This window comes from Chiloscyllium plagiosum, unplaced genomic scaffold (assembly GCF_037043375.1).
Source record: "Chiloscyllium plagiosum isolate Xiang-an unplaced genomic scaffold, Cpla_swu_hap1 HiC_scaffold_49, whole genome shotgun sequence".
Lineage (NCBI taxonomy): Eukaryota > Metazoa > Chordata > Chondrichthyes > Orectolobiformes > Hemiscylliidae > Chiloscyllium > Chiloscyllium plagiosum.
The window spans coordinates 13,950,907-13,966,337 of record NW_028270187.1 but is presented as its reverse complement, the minus strand read 5'-3'; the positions used below and the strand labels follow the sequence as shown (position 1 = coordinate 13,966,337).

Below are 15,431 nucleotides of genomic sequence, written 5' to 3'. Positions count from 1 at the left end.
TTTCTGTAATTCCTGTGATTTCCCAGTCCCATCCTTGCATCCATGCCGTGCGTTCATCTGCCTTACCTGTCAGGCATTTTACATCAAAGTAAATGCAATTTAATTCATCAGTTTTCCCTCATTGCCTGCTGTGTTCTAGCCTGGTTATCAATTGAAATTACTCTATTGAAATTCTGTCCCAGCCTCAACCTTCAGACTGTAGCCTGAGGCCATCCCCCTCACTGTGGACAACACCCTCACCTTTCATGTCATCTGCAAACCTAATAATGATACCTTCTGTTTTCATATCCGAATGATTAATGCCCCTAAGGAACAGCAATGGTTCCTGCCCAGGTCTCTGTGGTACACCCGCTGGGCAAAGGCTTTCAGTCACAAAACCAACCCTCCAGCAATTATGGGTCCAATTTGCCAACTTGCCTTGGATCCCATGGGCTCTTCCCTTTTGGACCAGCCTTCCTTATGGGATCTTGTCAAAGGCCTTAAAGAACTCCCTGGAACCCACAACATCTGCACTGCACTCATCAGTATTTTCAGACACCATTTCAAAAAACTGAACTGATTTCACCAGACAAGATCATCCTGTATCAAATCCGTGCTGACTAACCCTAATCAATCCGTGCCTTTCCAGTTATGAATTCAAACTGTCCCTCAGAATTGTTCCCAATAATATCCCTCCCCCTGCTATCAGACTATCTGCTCTGTAATTACCTGGCCTGTCCCTGCTGATCTTGAATAAAGGAACCACATTAGTGATCCTCCAGTCATTCGGCACTTCACCTGTGGCCAGCAAAGCATTAAATATATCCGCCAGAGCCCCAGCAATCTCCTTCCTTACCTCCTATAGCAGCCTGGGGTACATTTCATTGGGCTCTGTGGATTTCTCCACCTATTTATGCCTGTGAAAACATTTAATACCCCCTCCTTATTGATCTTACCATGTTCTAGAACCTCACCATCACGACTGAAATCCCCGGCTACATTGCCTTTCTCCTGTGTGAATACAGATGGGAAGTATTCATTGAAGACCTCACCTACTTCCTCTGGCTCCATGCACAGATTGTCCCTTTAGTTTCTAACAGGCCTCACCCTTTCGCTGGGAAGCCTCTTATGCTAACGATGGTGATCAAACATCTTGTGGTTTTTCCTCAGTTGTATCTGCCAAATGTACTTCATGACCATTGTTTGTCCCTCATTTTCTACAACCCGCTTGCCCTCTCTATACTTGTGAATGGCTTCAACTGATTTTATTGAACTGGATCTTCTTTATCAAACTCACGATATCGCTTGATCAGTATTCGCTGGAGTTGCTGCCTTCACTAGTCACTCTTCAAGGAACCCACTGGCCCAGAGTTTTCACAGCATCACTTTTAAATATTCCCACTTTCCTAATATTGACCCAACAGCGGGTAGTTCCTCCCTGCTCTGTTTGTCATATCCTGTCTAATGATTGCAATACTGATAAGAGACTCAGTTGTGAGGGGGACAGACAGGAGACTGTGTGGCTGCAGAAGAGACCCCCGATGGTGTGCTGCCTCCAGGGTGCCAGGGTCAAGGATGTGTCTGAGCGGTTACTGAACATTCTTAAGGGGAGGGTGAACATCCAGAGGTCATTGTCCACATCGGCCCACGTGACAGAGGTAGACAAAGGGATAGGCCCCTGTGAAATAAGTACAGGGAATTAGATAAGAAGTAAAAAAAAACAGGATATTGAGGTTAATGATCTCCAGATTACTCCCAGTGCCACGTGCCAGTGAGGATAGAATTAGAAAGATTGGCCAATGGATGTGTGGCTGAGGCGCTGGTATAGGGGGTAGGGTTTTCAGTTCTTAAATCATTGAGATCTCTTCTGGGTGGAGGTGACATGTACCAGGGGGGATGGTTTGCACTGGAAGCAGAGAGGCACCAGTATCACTGGGAGGAGATTTGCTAGTGTTACCCGGCAGAATTTAAACTAGTTTGGCAGGGAGTAGAGACTCTGAATAAGACAGGGGCCATCAACTCGTCAGGGGAAAATACATGAGCCACCGAAAGCAAGTTTCCTATCCAGGATATCTGGGCACAGTACAGGGAGGGAAAAGACTTCTGGTTTAAAAGGCATTAATTTCAACGCACGAGGTCTGACTGGTAAGGCAGACAAGTTCAGACCATGGATTAGCTCTGGGGACTGGGATATTATAGCCATAACAGAAACATGGCTGAGAGAAGCGCAAGACTGACAGCACAATGTTCTAAGATACAGAAGCTACATGCGTGACAGAAGGACAAGTAATTGAGGAGGGTAAGTTGTCCCTTTGATTAGGGAGGGCAGAAAAACAGTGCTGAGAGACAATATTGTTAAGTGGTCATCAAATGAGGCCATATTTTTAAAACGTTAGAAGCAAAAAGGGGGTGGTCAGTCTGCTGGGATGGTGTTCTAGTCCCCCAAATAGCCAGCGGGTACGAGAGGAGAAAATGCGCAGTGAGATTTCAGGTACCTATAAAAATAATAGAGTAGTATTGGATAGAGATTTTAACTTCCCATGGATTTACTGGGTCACCCAGAGTGTAAAAGGACCATACGGGGTGGCATTTGTCAAATGTGTCTAAGAATGTTTCCTAAATCAAGATGTACAGGGCTTTATGCTACTCAGGTGGATGCAACACTGGACCTCCCCTCAGAAACCGAGGTCAGCCAAGTGACTGAAGTGTCAGTCAGAGAGCACTTTGGGTCCAGTGACCACAACTGTCTTATTTTTAACATAGTTGTGGAAAAAGATCAGACAGGTCCACAGTTTAAGGTCTTAAACTGGAACAGGGCCACCATTGGGGCCATTCAGCAGGATCGAGCAGAGGTTGATTGGGTGAAGGTAAAAATCACACAAAACCAGGTTAACATCCAGCTGTTTACACAGTCACCTCGATTATCTGAACGAGATGGGCGGGCAATAGTACATTCAGATAATTGGTTATTCGATTAATCGATTCCATGCCTTTCCTCTGGGGCTCGGAGTTTTGGTAATGTCTAGTCCCCGTTGAGATGACTAGGCAGCAGCAAACCATGCGCGAGCCCTCATGCCCCGCCAACTCCCGAAAACACCCCGCTGCTCGGCCCCAAACCCTTCCAACACCGCCCCCACTCACACCTCAATATCGCCTCCCACCCATTCTCAAACCCTTCCAACACCAACCCACGCCATCCCCCGCCACAAAGTCCTGCCCACCGCCACCCTCCACTTGCCACCCGCCCCCAACCCATCCAACATCACCCTCTCCCTGCCTCCAACAGTTCACCCCGCCCGCCCCCAAACCCATCCAACACCGACCCACGCCACCCCCGCCTCCAAAACGTCCAACGCCACCCTCCACTTGCCACCCATCCCACCCCTAAACCCATCCATCATCACCCTAGGCCCGCCTCCAACAGAGCACCCCTCCCATCCCCAAATCCATCCAACATCACCCTCTGCCCACCTCCAACAGAGCACCCTGCCTGCCCCCAAACCTATCCAACACCGACCCGCGACACCCCCCGCCTCCAAAACCGTGCAGCGCCACCCTCCACTTGCCACCCACCCTACCCCCAAACCCATCCAACATCACCCTCCACCCGGCTCCAACAGAGCACCTCGCCTGCCCCCAGACCCATCCAACATCACCCTCCGCCCGCGTCCAACAGAGCACCCCACCCGCCCCCAAACCCTCCCTGTGAAACCACCTCCAATCCCCACACCCATCCCAATCTGGGTCATCTGTTTCAGATCAGAACATTGGTGTTTCTGTTACCTCTGGCACTCCGAGCAAATCTTCCTAATTGTGTCTATTCGTTCAGTTCTCATCCTCTTCAGCCTCCTGAAACTTCTTCCTGCAACTATAACCATCCCTATTTAGAACACAGCACAGTTTCTCTTGTAAACGCATCTTTCTGGTGACCAAATCTTATTTTTCCCTGTGTTACAAGTTATTGCTGATACTTTGACAATTCCAAAAAAAACTGTAATTGACTTTTTCCCAGAAATTGCTGTCACAGCCTAATTCAGTGGTGTACAGTTTTAGTTAAACTCTGTCCCTTTCCCGTTCCCTTCTGCTTGTATTGTCACGTCCTTACGCTGCTCTGATGCGTCACCTTTTCTATTTGGATTTGGAAAGCTCCTTTCACCTGAACCCTGTCCCTGCATCCTCTCTGTCAGTTTAAAGCCCTGTCCATAAACCTACCGACACGATTGGCCAGGACACTGCTCCCTGCAGTGTTGTTTTTATTTCACTCGTGGGATGTTGCTGTCTCTGGCTTGCCAGCATTTCATGCCCACCCCCGAGCTGCCCTTGAGCTGAGTGGCTTGTCAGATCATTCCAGCGGGCAGTTGAGCGTCAACCTCCTTGCTCTGGGTCTGGATTCATATGTAGGCCAGACCTGCAGCACATAACAGATTTTCTTACTTAAAGGGTATTCAGTAGTCAGATGGGTATCCCTGCTACCGGCATTAAATTCTGGATGAAGAGTCGCGTGAGAGTAACACGAGGCCATTGCCTGGCCCACTGATAGCTCCCTCAGCCCTGAGTACTGATCCCAGTGCACCTTCTTCCTAACCGTGGTTTGATCCTGATACCTTCCTGCACTCTGGTGATATCACGCAGTCTCTCTCCATGTGATATATGTCACTGTGAGGGTCTAATTGCTGCCGGTGACCACACCTTTTGCAGCTACTCCAGATCCTGAGGCAACAGAATTCTCCACTCCAGAGAGACGGGCAGCATAAGCCAGGGATGGAGACTGGAATATTCCAGATCTCTGCGGGATTCAGTGCCATTCTCCATGTGTAATCCTGACTGCATCAGTCTAATTTCCCATTCTGTTCATTTCTCTGTCTCCTGTAGGTACTCAGGATGCTCCCGACTCAGCAGAACCCCCAATTCCTGTTTCCTTCATCACCACATTGAAGACAGTCGGTCAGCCAGAGAGATGGAGAGTGAGATCTGGAGCCTTCAGTAAATCCTGCAGTGAGGTAAGATCACTCACAGTGAACAGAGCAGAGTGTATTTAAGGGATCTAACTTTGGTCCAGAAGACATGACACAGATACGGTGTTGAAGCACGAACACAGAGCATGATGGTCCCAGGCTCAATCCCCACCGTCTTGTTAATTTTCATCTCTGCTGTACTGAGCCTTCCTCTGACAATACAGTAAGTTGACAGTTATCAATCCAGGCCTGTGCTGTCTTAGTGAGGATCAGTACAACAGAGGGGAAAGTAGGCCTTCCTCAATGAGATGGTATTGAAACCTGGGATCTTTCTGTTCTATATTCCCTCTCTCACACTGTCTCTTGTCGTGTGATGCAGTTATGCAGCATGGAAACATGCCTTTTGGTCCAAATTGTTGTCTTGAATGCTTGTTATTCCCAGAAATATTATTATTTCTGCAACCTCCACCCCTCCCATATTCCTGCTGTATATTTGAAACCTACTCCAATGCTGATGACTCTCCCCATATGTAAATTGCTCCAGTGTCGATAACATGCCCAATCTCACTAATCTCAGTACAATAATCCCGATTTCTGTAATCTTGCGCAATACTTACAGTGCCCCCGTCACTGTAAAATCCTCCAGCCTGGACCAAAGTACCCACCTGTGTACCTTTCTCAAGCCCCAGGAGAATATGATATCACTGTAACCTTCTGCAGGCCCTATAACACTCCTGCCTCCTGGCGATAGCACCACACGACCTCAGTAACCTTCTCCCATCCCTACCGACCTCCTTATCTGTATTAACACCTCCACACCCTTTTCAAGCCGCAACAGCACTCCACATCTCTATTTGCTCCTCCAAACCCGACAGCCCTCCCAGCACCTCAAACAATATCTCTTCATGTAATTCTGCAATTTGGGGGATCACGGTGGCTCAGTGGTGAGAAATGGTGCCTCACAGCGCCAGGGATCCCAGGTTCGATTCCAGCGTTGGGTGACTGTCTGTGTGGAGTTTGCACATTCTCCCTGTGTCTGCGTGGGTGTGCTCCGGTTTCCTCCCACAGTCCAAAGATGTTCAGGTCAGGTGGATTGGTCATTCTAAATTGCCCGTAGTGTTAGGTGCATTGTCAGCGAGAAGTGGGTCTGGGTGGGTTACCCTTTGGAGGGTCGGTGTGGCCTTGATGGGCCGAAGTACCTGTTCCCATGCTGTAAGGAATCTAATCTATACTCTCCCTCTGCGTTCTATTTTACTGTCCCTAAATATATCCCTCTATCCATAAACAGCCCCAAACCCTTCAAACCTTCAAGTCTCTGTGAACTCCCACAGCTCCAACATCTCTCCTTAACTGTGTAACCTTTTCCATTCCTGAAACACTCTGAAAATGTGGGCATCCTACAATCCTCCCTATCTGCGTAATCCTCTCAGGTCCCTGCAACACCCCCGATCTGTGGAAACAACTCCAATACTTGTGACTCTCCCGATCAGTTTCTATAAGACTTATCATCTATGTAACATTCTCCCGCCGCTATCACCCGCCCTGTCAATGTAAGCTCCTCTAGTCTCTCCATCAATCTAATCTTCTCCATAACCTTCTCCAGCTCTTACACCCCTATCTGTGTTAGTGTCCCCAGGCTCTATTGCTGTTCCTGTCTCTGTAAGCTCTGACAGATTATCCAGCTTTCCGGTCCATATAATTTCCAGAACCTCAGCATCTGACATCAACAAATGACTTCATTAACTACAGCCTTCCATATCTCTGTTCGTTCCTCAATTCCATATAACTTCATAATCTCTGTAAATAGCAACATTCCATAAAATACTCCCTGTCCGTGTAAACTACCCCAATCCTACACTGAGAAGCCTCACTGTCCTTTTGATCACTTGTAGTCCCTTCAGATCTCCCTGTATCTTTCCTGACTCCATTGAATACAGCTCATCTCATGTTATAACTCCTCTAACTCATATGTTACTCCCCATCTCTGTGATATTCTTCAGTTACTGCAATTCTCATTCTTTATCTCCAGAGCTTCCAATCCCCCTGATCTATGTAAGGTTATTGCAGCATGTTTAACACCTGTAGCAGCCTCCAACTCCTCAATGCATCCAGTCGCTGTAAACTCCTCAAATACTACAGCTCACTGTCTTTGTAATATCTTCCAGTAACTGCAACCCTGTCGATTTCTGTATCCTCCTCCAGAACAACACTCCACATCTCTGTGTAACTGATGGGAATGCTGCAAACCTGCCTTCACCGTCCTCTCTAGCTCTCTGAACCACTGCAGCCCGAGAACCCTCAGCATCTCTGGCTCCTCCAATCCCTACACTTCTCCCTGGCTGTGTGAACTGAACCAACTCCTTCAACCCTCCCGATATCACTCCTGCAGCTCCAACTATTGTCCATGTCAGTGTAATTCCCAGCACCAACAATCTTCCCAGTCTCTATAAACTCCTGTAGCTCCAACTACCACCAATATCTCTGTAATCTCCAGACCTGACAACCCCCCCGCTCTCTGTATCTCCTGTAGCTCCAATGACCACCCCATCTATGTAATCTCTAATCCCTATATTCCTCCTGATCTCTGTAACTCCTTCAGAACTGATAACCCTGTAACACTCCTTGACGTCTTTCAGCCCGCCAACCATCTGATCTCGAACCACCAACAGTGATCTCAAACCACCCGAACTCTGTAACATCCTCCAGTCTCTCCAACCCAGCTTTTCTCTGTTAGCTTCTCTAGTGTCTGTATTCCCCTTTATCTCCAGTTACAGATCCTTGCTCAGGAGAAAATGTCTCAGTACCTAATCTGTAAGAACACAAGAATCGTTGGTGTATCAATACATTTGCCTCATTTTCTAAATTTTAACGACTGCAAGTTCAACCTTCTCCACCTCTTCTCATCAATATCCCTCCATTTTGAAGCCCAGCCTGGTGAACCTTCTCTGGGCTGCCTCCAATGCAAGGACATTTTTCCTCCAGATAGGGGTCCAAACCTGATCACAGTATTCTCAGTGCGGGCTGACAGGAGTCCTCTATAGTTATTATAAGCCTTCCCTATTTTTATTCTCCATTCCCTTTGGAATCAATGCTAGCATTCCATTTACCTTCTCTATGTCCTGCTGGCCCTGTATGCCACCTTTCTGAGGTTTATACACAAGGATTCCCACGTTATTCCGTGGTATAGCTTTCTGCAGTTGATCTGAAACCAAGAGGTGACAGCAATAATCAGAAAAGTGTTGGAATGTATGGTAAACGATATGCTAGAAATGATAACTGGACAGTTAAAAATCTATGGAAAAAGCGCAGTCCATTTATAGGGGTAGAATTAAGCCATTCGGTCCAACGGGTCTATTCCACTAATCGATTATGGCTGAATTGTTTCTCAACCCCATTCTCTCACCTACTCCCTGTAACCATTGATCTCCTTACTCATCAAGATCCTGGCTATCTCTGAGTGAGATATGTTGAATCACTTAGTACCCACAGCCCCATGAGGTAGTGAGTTCAACAGATCCATCACCCTCTGGCTAAATAATTTCCTTCACATCTCTATTCTAAAGGGTATTCCCTTCACTCTGAAGCTATGCCCTTGGCCCCGAGTCTCTCCTGCTCGTGGAAACATCTTGCCCACGTCCACTCCATCCAGGCCCCTCAGTATTCTGTAAGTTTGAATGAGATTCTGCCGCTGCCTCTGAAACTTCATCAGGTGCAGACCCAGAGACTTCACCTGCTCCTCATATAACACGAATTTCATCCCTGAGATCTTCCTTGGAAACCCATTTCTCGTACCCCTTCACATCCTTTGTCCAGATTCTTAATGTATAGCGTGTAGAGTGTAGTCCCAACACTGATCTCTGCGGAGCTCCCCTCATCACCAGTTCCCATCGTGAAAAAGACCCCTTTCTTCACACTCTCTGTCTTGTGCCAATCAGACAAATCCTTATCCATGTTCTGCATGTTGTTCTGAAAGGAATTTTCATTTCACACACACTGCTGGATTTATTTTTCTGTCTGGCTGGAAACAGCAGAGTATCACCATTACCTTCCCATCTGTAATTCCCTGGAGAAGGTGATGGTGAGCTGCCTTCCTGACCCATTGCAGTCCTTTAGGTGTAGGGACAGACACACTGCTGGGAGGATGGAGTGTGGCTTGAAGGGCACCTTGGAAATGCTGGTGTTCCCGTGCAGCTGGATCTCCTGTCCTTCCAGGGTATAGTGGTTCCGGGTTTGGGAAGTGCTGTTGAGAGGGCTTGCCTGAGTGACCTCAGTGCTACTTGTAGATCTTTTATTCCTTCATTCATTCATGGACATGAACTTTGATGGCTGAGTCAGCAGTTCTTGTTGACTTTGTGTTGTTCCTGAGAAGGTGGTGATCTGCCTTCCTGAGCCACTGCACCAGCCGTTGGAAATTCTGATCACCTAAAATCTCTCCCTTTTTAAATTTGTCACCCCTTCAGCTTCTGTAACTCTCCATATAACTGTAATCAATGACAGCACAGATTCCCTTACTAAATCTCTATAATTACAATGGTAGTGTGTGCTAAATTGGCACTTTTCGTCCTCTTTATCCATCTCATGACTTCCAGCCCCTACCATCCCACTATTTGGAATGCTTCCATTATCTGCACCTCTTCATGTCCTGAGGAACCTTGAACACCACCAGTGCTTGAAAGTTTATATTCCGCCCAGTTACTGCGAGTCTTCTAACTCTGTAACATCCAACAGTTTCCAGTACCATACAACACTTGCTGGCTCTCAATTTGCATTTGTTGAAGTCTGCACATCTCTGTAAGCAGCTCAGAAAAAGCCCTTTAGACTCTACAAAGCTCCATCATGAACAAGCCACAATCTTTCTATTTCCTTTGCCTTCTTCTGTGTCTTCAACTCTCACTCTATCTTCCAGTAAACCTCTTTAGTTGCTGCACGTCTCCCTAGCTCCCCAGATAACCTGTTCCATCCCATACAGCTCCCTCAATCACTGTAACACCCTCTGCTCTGTCTAATCCTCCTCTTTCCCACTGTCTTTCAGGCACAACAGCGATCCTGTAAGAGTGCAGTGCGGAACGGGCTATTATAAATCTCAGCTGAGGCTTGAGGCCTACCATTACCTGGGAGTCACAAGGGGAGAGACCCTGAGAGAGAGCAGTAGAATATTAATCAGCAGCGAGGGTCAAGGCCAACTGAGACTTGGAGTTGGAGAAACAGCAGAGCAGGAGGCTCGAAATCAACAGCGAGTCACAGAGGGAGTGACCATGTGAGGGAGCAACATGGAGCCAGAGCTTGAGGCTCACTCACGTCTAGGAGGTGAATGCACCAACATGGGACGATATAAATCAGCACTGAGGATCGATGCCTAGTCATGCCTGGGATTCACAGAGATGGTGACCCTGTGAGGGAGCAGAATGGAGTGGGAGCTGGAGGATTACATGTAGCTGGGAGTCACAGAGATTGTGACCCTGTGAGGGAGTGGGAGCTGGAGGATTACACGTATTTGGGAGTCACGGAGAAAACCTTCTGCTGCTGGGACCTGCCTGCACCGAGTTTGAATGAATTGCAAGAGCCATCACAGAAAAGGTTGTATGTTCATTGGCTGATAAAATACACCGTTATTAGTGACTGTCAGTTAATTGCTGTAAGTCAGCAAATTTATTTTTTAACTTCTGAAGTAAAGATTGGTCTCAGAAATATGAGGGGGATGTGAAATTCTGAGACAGTATAATAAATTACGCTCAGTAAGCCACAGTGGAATAAGGGACTTTACCATATTATGATGTCCCTGATGTTAACTTAATTCTAAGTAATTAAGTAAGTTACTCGAGACATGTTGCATTTTAAGACATGGCAAGGCATGTTTGTCAAATGGAAAATGTGTTCTGTTACATTGGGAAGTCAGTGCGCCTGCTCGTGTCCTCGATGAACACTGGGTCGTGGAGCTCAGACAGTGACTAGAGACTCTGTCATGCTGAGAGTTATGGGGATAGTACACACACAGAACAGACCACCCTGCAGACATGACAGCCTGGAATACGTAAGGGATGGGGTCTAGGCAATCGAAGAGAAACAGCCAGGGAATGCAGGTATAGCCTGACGTCTCCCTCCCAATTCAGTTTCCCATTTCGGAAGCTGATGAAGGTGCAGTCAGACCCATGTCTGTGGCCTCACAAGCAGCCTGACTGTATAGGAGTGGAGGGAGAAGGAAGGAGGAACAATAGTTACAGAGGAGTCAGGAAAGTGAAGAAGGTGTCAGCGTGTCTGTAATTCCAGAATAGTGGATTTAAGAATGTTACTGTGTCTGCACGACAATCGTCTGGTGGCCAGTGAGCAGTCAAAGGTCATGTCCACGTTAGTAGGGATGGCATGGCAGGAAGAGTGAAGTGGTCTGGGAATCAGAATTTAGGGAGCTAGGTGGATGATTAGCAAATGGGAACTCAAATGTATCAATTCCTGGAATACTCCCAGGGCCGTGTACAAGTGAGAACAGGACTCGAGTTTTAGGTAGATGAGAGTGTGACTGGAACGATGGTGCAGCTGGAAGGGCTTTAGATTCCTGGCTCATTGGGACTGATTCTGGGGAAAGCAGCAACTGTACAAGCTGGATGGGCAAACATGTGACAGAGCTGGGACTGAATTCCTTATGGGGTGTGTGGGAGGGATTGAAAATAACTTGGCGTGTGTATGGGACCGAAAAAGGAATGGTGGAGGAGATTACCAGGATTCTCAAAATAATGGGAGATACAGTTGGTACTAATTTACAACAACAAGTTTATCAGTGGAAGATGGAGTGAGAAAGAAAGCCTTAATTTGAGGTATTCTGCATGGACTTGAATACTTGGAGCGTGGGGAGTTCCAGATGCAGATTGCTGTGTGGAAATCTGATGTACTGATCACCCAGAGCTGGCTCAAGGAATAGCAGGAGGGGGTGTTAAATATTGCTGGGGATAAAGGATTCCAAAATGATAAAAGGGAAGAGAGAGGATGAAGGTAGAAGTACTGGTTGAGATTAGCGTTAGTTAAGGAGTCCAAGAGAAAGAGGGTCCATCCAAGGACAGAATGAATTTGGCTGGAGCTACAGAACAAAAAGTGTACAATGACACTGTGAGGTACAGTCTGTCAGCCAGCAACCATTGGAAAGGATGGAGAGAATAAATATGCAGGGGCATTTGAGAGGGATGATAATACTACAGATTAGTTATTACTGATAAACTTAATTTATCCAAATATTGACTGGATTATTGGTGGTGCAGGGTCATGAGGGGCCAGTATCCCTGGATTATATGGAGGAGAGCATACTTCAGGAGTATGTGTTCAGCCCAAGAGAGCATGTACTGTTGGACCTGGTCCTTGTGAAAGAGATGGGGCAAGTGGATCCAGTGTGAGTAGGGGAACGTTTTGGGAGGCAGCGATCATTTTTTTTTGTAAAGTTCAGAATGATGGTAGAGAATGATCTGCAATAATTGAGAGTGAGAAACATTAGTTGACTGAGAGCAGCCTTCAATAAGGCAAGAATGAAGCCGGGATCTTGTCAACAAGGCCAGTGAAATTGTAGCTGTAAATAGCTAGGTGAGATGGAGCTGGGATTGTGGAGATGTGGCTGCAGTGTGACCACGACTGGGAACTGGATAATCAAAGGTTTTCCCCATTTCTACAGGAATGATAAATAGGCCAACACAGTGAAGTAGTATTGTGTATAAAGGATGGGATCAGTATTATTGTGACGTTAATCAATTCACACACTGCTCCTCCCTGTCCTCATCCCTCATCACTGCGTATTGATCCTATCAGATATTGAGAACCTTTGAAAACTTCAGCAAATAGCACAGTATAGAGGAGATGACTCTGTCCACTGTCTGCATTGGTCAAGATGTAACGTTTGTTAAAGCCCTAGTTCTGTCTCCCCAGACAGTGTAGGACTTCAGGTGCAGATCCCGGCACCTTTTTAAAATGGTTTGAGGATTTCTGCATCTACTCCGCTTCCATGTGTGACTCCCAGGCCCCTACCATACTCTGGGTGAAATAACAACCTTCCTCACCACTTCTCTAATATTTCATCCAATTACATTAAAGATTCACCGCTGGTAATTGAGCTCTCTAACAGCAACAAGATGTTGTCGCCCTTTCTACCCATGTCTCTGACAATATGTGCACCCCAATCAAATCCCCTCTCAGCATCCTCCGTTCCAAGTAAGTCCATATTAGAGTACTGTTGGAGCTGCACTCATTCAGACAAGTGTTTATTCCATCACATTCCTGACTTGAACCTTGGAGATTAGATTAGATTCCCTACAGTGTGGAAACAGGCCCTTCAGCCCAACCAGTCCACACCAACCCTCAGAAGAGTAACCCATCCAGACCCATTCTCCTGCACGATATTGAACCCTGACTAATGCACCAAACACTATGGGCAGTTTAGAATGGTCAATTCACCTGGCCTGCACATCTTTGGACTGTGGGAGGAAACCGGAGCACCCGGAGGAAACCCACGCAGACACGGGGTAAATGTGAAAACTCCACACAGACAGTCACCCAAGGCCAGAATTGAATCCAGGACTTAGGTGAGGCAGCAGTGCAAAGCACTGAGTTCTTGATGGTTACTGTACAGTGGGAGGTTTGCCGGGCCGTGATGGTGACTGTACAGTGGGAGGTATGTCGAGCCATGAAGTTTATTGTACAGTGAGATGTATGTCTGGCCGTGATGGTTACTGTACAGTGGGAGGTATGTCGGGCTGTGACGGTTACTGTACAGTGAGATGTATGTCTGGCCGTGATGGTTACTGTACAGTGGGAGGTATGTCTGGCTGTGAGGTTGCAGACTGTATGAGCTGTGCAGAGTATGATTCTCCTCCTGCCGATGGCCTATTGCACCTCAAGGATGCATCATTATTTGTTTCTCAATCGGTTTTAAGTCTGTACAATTCACTGCCCGGGGGCTACATATCATGGTGAGGGGAGACTGGACAATGTGAAGGTAGCCCTTGCTCCCCATAAGGACTGTGCAGTGACCATTCTTACCGATGTATGAAATGGAGTGGTGTATCTGCAGCAGGCAGATCGGTGAAGATGTGGTCAATTATATGTTTACCTTTTATTGATTCCCCATAACTTGCGACAGAGCAGTCTCGCAGTCACAGGATCCAGCATCAATGCTGAGCACTGTATTGACTATATACCAAGGAGCTGCCCCCTCAGCCTGGCTGTGTCTTGTCAGTGGGACAGACCCCACCAGAGAGGGTGGTGATGTTGCCTGGTACATATCCTGTTCACAGAATCCTGCTTTACAGACAATATCTGACTGTTGCTTGATGAGGTTGTGGGAAAAATACAACAGGTCACTTTTCCTTTTTGTACAATGAAGGGTTAATATCACGTTGTTTCTTACATATTTTAAAATAAACCAAACATCATTATTTTTCAGTTGAAAACAATTGAAGTGAACAATAATTGAATTACCACAGTGCACATCTAACTATTACACAATTCAGTACCTTTAGTAAACAGCTGATTGATGTTTAAATCAGTGAACACACCATCTTGCAGGCAGCAAAGCTGTTGAAAAAGACTGAGAAAAAGCCTGAATTCAGACACAGTGTTATTGGGCCTCACCATGACCTCCAAAACGTTGGCCATCTCCAAAATCTGTCCAGAGAGCTTCCAAACTGGAGCTGGACATTTACTGACAGAATCCCTCACAATGGACTGGTTAGAGACATACCTGAACATCGGAAAGATGTGAATGGGGAAAACTGGTCAATGGACTAGGAAATGGCGCTGGTCTAGACCCAGTTCAACATTTGTAACAATGACCTGTGAACAGCCATGTCTTGCAGGTATATCTCTTCTGGTATGGCACCTAAACTCTGTAGTTCTGTACCTTGGACCTGATCCTGAATGAAGGTGTTTTACAGGTGTTGGTCTCCTGCAGCACATTGCATCTTACAATTGGATCCCTCATAAACCATATCCAGTGTTATAATATCCAATATCCAAACAGAATTGTGCAGCTCCATTGATGGCCAGTATTATCTCAGCCCACCGACGTTGTGTGTGACTTAACCTGGAAGTTTCTATGGAAATGTTTTCAGCATTGTTCTAACCATTAACAGCAAAGACTCTTTACTGAATGTACGATAACCTTTCATAATACCAACTTTTAGATTGTCCAATAAGCACAAAATCGACCCATTTATTCTGTTCACTTTTATATCAACAATATGATGAAAACAGTGCCCAACTCATAGTAAGGAGCATTGAAATGTTGAGGCTCATTACTACACCCAAGACCAAATGATTATTAAGTGCAAGGACTTTGAAAGAATGCAGTTATTTTCTCTTGTATTCATATTGTGAACTAATAGTCGACTTTCCTGCTCCTCAGATGCTGCCTGAATGGCTGTGCTTTTCCAGAACCACACTTTTTGGCTCTGATCTCCAGCATCTGCTGTCCTCACTTTCATCCTGCACCCATAATAATTTTCGTAGCAACAATATCACTGTGTG

At 46.4% G+C, this 15,431-nt stretch overlaps 1 long non-coding RNA gene across 1 annotated transcript in view; it reads left to right on the top strand.

Moving 5' to 3' along the window:
- LOC148135611 (uncharacterized) overlaps window positions 1-4,979 on the top strand; it is a 34,771-nt gene extending 29,792 nt beyond the window's left edge. The window contains exon 5 of the long non-coding RNA XR_015755308.1: window positions 4,852-4,979. This is a non-coding gene — a long non-coding RNA (uncharacterized LOC148135611). The remainder of the gene's footprint in view (window positions 1-4,851) is intronic.
- Window positions 4,980-15,431: the final 10,452 nt, after the last annotated feature.